This window comes from Oncorhynchus mykiss, chromosome 20 (assembly GCF_013265735.2).
Source record: "Oncorhynchus mykiss isolate Arlee chromosome 20, USDA_OmykA_1.1, whole genome shotgun sequence".
NCBI classification, from domain to species: domain Eukaryota; kingdom Metazoa; phylum Chordata; class Actinopteri; order Salmoniformes; family Salmonidae; genus Oncorhynchus; species Oncorhynchus mykiss.
The window spans coordinates 30179015-30184014 of NC_048584.1; positions in this window are offsets into that span (position 1 = coordinate 30179015).

The following is a 5000-nucleotide window of genomic DNA, read 5'->3' on the forward strand; positions in this document are numbered from 1 at the left end:
ATCTCCGGAGCCCAGAATCAATAACCCGCCGTGTTACTCTGGGGAGCCCACTGAATGCCGCTCGTTCCTCACCCAGTGTGATATTGTGTTTTCTCTCCAGCCCAACACTTACTCCAGGAGCACTGCTCGTGTCGCCTACGTCATATCTCTCCTTATTGGACGGGCTCGTGAGTGGGGCACGGCAATCTGGGAGGCAAGGGCTGAGTGTACTAACCAGTATCAAGACTTTAAGGAGGAGATGATACGGGTTTTTGATCGATCTGTTTTTGGGGAGGAGGCTTCCAGGGCCCTGTCTTCCCTATGTCAAGGCAATCGATCCATAACAGACTACTCTATTGAGTTTCGCACTCTTGCTGTCTCCAGTGGCTGGAACGAGCCGGCCTTGCTCGCTCGTCTTCTGGAGGGTTTCCGCGCAGAGGTAAAGGATGAGATTCTCTCCCGGGAGGTTCCTTCCAGCGTGGATTCCTTGATTGAACTCGCTATTCGCATTGAGCGACGGGTTGATCTTCGTCACCGAGCTCGTGGAAAGGAGCTCGCGCTCTCCGTCGCCTCCCTCTCCGCATCACTACCATCTTCCTCTGCCGGCTCGGGTGCTGAGCCCATGCAGCTGGGAGGTATCCGCATCTCGACTGAGGAGAGGGAACGGAGAATCACCAACCGCCTCTGTCTCTATTGCGGTTCCGCTGGTCATTTTGTCACTTCATGTCCAGTAAAAGGCCAGAGCTCGTCAGTAAGCGGAGGGCTACTGGTGAGCGCTACTACTCCTGTCTCTCCTTCAAGATCCTGCACTACCTTGTCGGTCCATCTACGCTGGACCGGTTCGTCAGCTTCCTGCAGTGCCTTAATAGACTCTGGGGCGGAAGGCTGTTTTATGGACGAGACCTGGGCTCGGGAACATGACATTCCTCTCAGACAGTTAAAGGAGCCCACGGCCTTGTTCGCCCTGGATGGTAGTCCTCTCCCCAGGATTCAGCGTGAGACGCTACCTTTAACCCTCACTGTTTCTGGTAATCATAGTGAAACCATTTCTTTTTTAATTTTTCGTTCACCTTTTACACCTGTTGTTTTGGGCCATCCCTGGCTAGTTTGTCATAATCCTTCCATTAATTGGTCTAGTAATTCTATCCTCTCCTGGAACGTCTCTTGTCATGTGAAATGTTTAATGTCTGCTATCCCTCCTGTTTCCTCTGTCTCTTCTTCACAGGAGGAGCCTGGTGATTTGACAGGGGTGCCGGAGGAATATCACGATCTGCGCACGGTGTTCAGTCGGTCCAGGGCCACCTCTCTTCCTCCACACCGGTCGTATGATTGTAGTATTGATCTCCTTCCGGGAACCACCCCCCCCCGGGGTAGACTATACTCTCTGTCGGCTCCCGAACGTAAGGCTCTCGAAGATTATTTGTCTGTAGCTCTTGACGCCGGTACCATAGTCCCCTCCTCCTCTCCCGCCGGAGCTGGGTTTTTTTTTGTCAAGAAGAAGGACGGGTCTCTGCGCCCCTGCATAGATTATCGAGGGCTGAATGACATAACAGTGAAGAATCGTTATCCGCTTCCTCTTATGTCTTCAGCCTTCGAGATCCTGCAGGGAGCCAGGTTTTTCACTAAGTTGGACCTTCGTAACGCTTACCATCTCGTGCGCATCAGGGAGGGGGACGAGTGGAAGACGGCGTTTAACACTCCGTTAGGGCACTTTGAATACCGGGTTCTTCCTTTCGGCCTCGCTAACGCTCCAGCTGTCTTTCAGGCATTAGTCAATGATGTCCTGAGAGACATGCTGAACATCTTTGTTTTCGTTTACCTTGACGATATCCTGATTTTTTCACCGTCACTCCAGATTCATGTTCAGCACGTTCGACGTGTCCTCCAGCGCCTTTTAGAGAATTGTCTTTTTGTGAAGGCTGAGAAGTGCACTTTTCATGCCTCCTCCGTCACATTTCTCGGTTCTGTTATTTCCGCTGAAGGCATTAAGATGGATCCCGCTAAGGTCCAAGCTGTCATTGATTGGCCCGTCCCTAAGTCACGCGTCGAGCTGCAGCGCTTTCTCGGCTTCGCGAACTTCTATCGTCGTTTCATCCGTAATTTCGGTCAGGTGGCAGCTCCTCTCACAGCCCTTACTTCTGTCAAGACGTGCTTTAAGTGGTCCGTTTCCGCCCAGGGAGCTTTTGATCTCCTCAAGAATCGTTTTACATCCGCTCCTATCCTTGTTACACCTGACGTCTCTAGACAGTTCGTTGTCGAGGTTGACGCGTCAGAGGTGGGAGTGGGAGCCATCCTTTCTCAGCGCTCCCTCTCTGACGACAAGGTCCACCCATGCGCGTATTTTTCTCATCGCCTGTCGCCGTCGGAACGTAACTATGATGTGGGTAACCGCGAACTGCTCGCCATCCGGTTAGCCCTAGGCGAATGGCGACAGTGGTTGGAGGGGGCGACCGTTCCTTTTGTCGTTTGGACTGACCATAGGAACCTTGAGTACATCCGTTCTGCCAAACGACTTAATGCGCGTCAGGCGCGTTGGGCGCTGTTTTTCGCTCGTTTCGAGTTCGTGATTTCTTATCGTCCGGGCTCTAAGAACACCAAGCCTGATGCTTTGTCTCGTCTCTTCAGTTCTTCAGTAGCCTCCACTGACCCCGAGGGGATTCTCCCTGAGGGGCGTGTTGTCGGGTTGACTGTCTGGGGAATTGAGAGGCAGGTAAAGCAAGCACTCACTCAAACTCCGTCGCCGCGCGCTTGTCCTAGGAACCTTCTTTTCGTTCCCGTTCCTACTCGTCTGGCCGTTCTTCAGTGGGCTCACTCTGCCAAGTTAGCCGGCCACCCTGGCGTTCGGGGTACGCTTGCTTCCATTCGCCAGCGTTTCTGGTGGCCCACCCGGGAGCATGACACGCGTCGTTTCGTGGCTGCTTGTTCGGTCTGCGCGCAGACTAAGTCCGGTAACTCTCCTCCTGCCGGCCGTCTCAGGCCGCTTCCTATTCCCTCTCGACCGTGGTCTCACATCGCCTTAGATTTTGTCACCGGACTGCCTTCGTCAGCGGGGAAGACTGTTATTCTTACGGTTGTCGATAGGTTCTCTAAGGCGGCTCATTTCATTCCCCTTGCTAAGCTTCCTTCTGCTAAAGAGACGGCACAAATCATCATCGAGAATGTTTTCAGAATTCATGGCCTTCCGTCAGACGTCGTTTCGGACAGAGGTCCGCAATTCACGTCTCAATTTTGGAGGGAGTTTTGCCGTTTGATTGGGGCTTCCGTCAGTCTCTCTTCCGGCTTTCACCCCCAGTCTAACGGTCAAGCAGAACGGGCCAATCAGACTATTGGTCGCATCTTACGCAGTCTTTCTTTTCGCAACCCTGCGTCTTGGTCAGAACAGCTCCCCTGGGCAGAATACGCCCACAACTCGCTTCCTTCGTCTGCGACCGGGCTATCTCCTTTTCAGAGTAGCCTCGGGTACCAGCCTCCGTTGTTCTCATCTCAGTTCGCCGAGTCCAGCGTCCCCTCCGCTCAGGCTTTTGTCCAACGTTGCGAGCGCACCTGGAAGAGGGTCAGGTCTGCACTTTGCCGTTATAGGGCGCAGACTGTGAGAGCTGCTAATAAGCGTAGAACTAAGAGCCCTAGATATTGTCGTGGTCAGAGAGTTTGGCTCTCCACTCAGAACCTTCCCCTTAAGACGGCTTCTCGCAAGTTGACCCCGCGGTTCATTGGTCCATTCCGTATCTCTCAGGTCATTAATCCTGTCGCAGTGCGACTTCTTCTTCCGCGATATCTTCGTCGCGTCCACCCGGTCTTCCATGTCTCCTGTGTTAAGCCCGTTCTTCGCGCCCCCGCTCGTCTTCCCCCCCCTCCCCCCATCCTTGTCGAGGGCGCACCTATCTACAGGGTCCGTAAAATCTTGGACATGCGTCCTCGGGGCCGTGGTCATCAGTACCTAGTTGACTGGGAGGGGTACGGTCCTGAGGAGAGGAGTTGGGTTCCCTCTCGGGACGTGCTGGACCGTGCGCTGATTGATGATTTCCTCCGTTGCCGCCAGGTTTCCTCCTCGAGTGCGCCAGGAGGCGCTCGGTGAGTGGGGGGGTACTGTCATGTACTGTCATGTTGTCTTGTCTCTGTCCTTTCCCTTCACCCTGTCTCCCTCTGCTGGTCGTGTTAGGTTACCTTTTCTCCCCCGCTTTCCCCCAGCTGTCCCTTGTCTCCTCTAACTACCCATTCACCCCGTTCCCCACCTGTTCCCTTTTTTCCCTCTGATTAGGTCCCTATATCTCTCTCTGTTTCTGCTCCTGTCCTTGTCGGATTCTTGTTTGTTTGTGTCATTCATGCCTGAACCAGACTGTCGTCATGTTTGCTGTAACCTTGTCCTGTCCTGTCGGAATCTGCCGGTCCATCTGAGCCTACCTATGTTTGGTAATTAAAGAAGCTCTGTTTAAGTTGATTCGCTTTTGGGTCCTCATTCACGCACCGTAACAGAAACAGTATAAACAAACACTGAAATGCAAGAAATTGAATTATACCAACAAGACACTTGTTGAAATTGAAAACGCAATTGACCAAAATCAGTTCTGGGACATGTGGAACAATTTAAGCACATCAAAGCCACAAGAATTAGCCATACAAGATGTAGGAATTTGGAAAACTTACTTTGATAATCTATACAAAAACATCCCACAAAAAGACTTACAACAGAACCAATTAGAAATTAAAGAAAAATTGAACATCCTTGAATCAGTCATTAAAAACAACCAAAATCCATTAGATTACCCAATAACCCAACAAGAACTAAATGAAAAGCTAAAATCTATTAAATCAAAAAAGGCTTGTGGTGTAGACAACATCAGAAATGAAATGCTGAAAAACAGCACACCTGAGTTGCAAAATGCTGTGCTTAAATTGTTCAACATGGTTTTAACTTCTGGCTGCTTCCCTGATGTCTGGAACCAGGGGCTCATCTCCCCTATCCACAAAAGTGGAGACAAATCAGACCCAAATAATTACAGGGGAATTTGCGTCAACAGTAA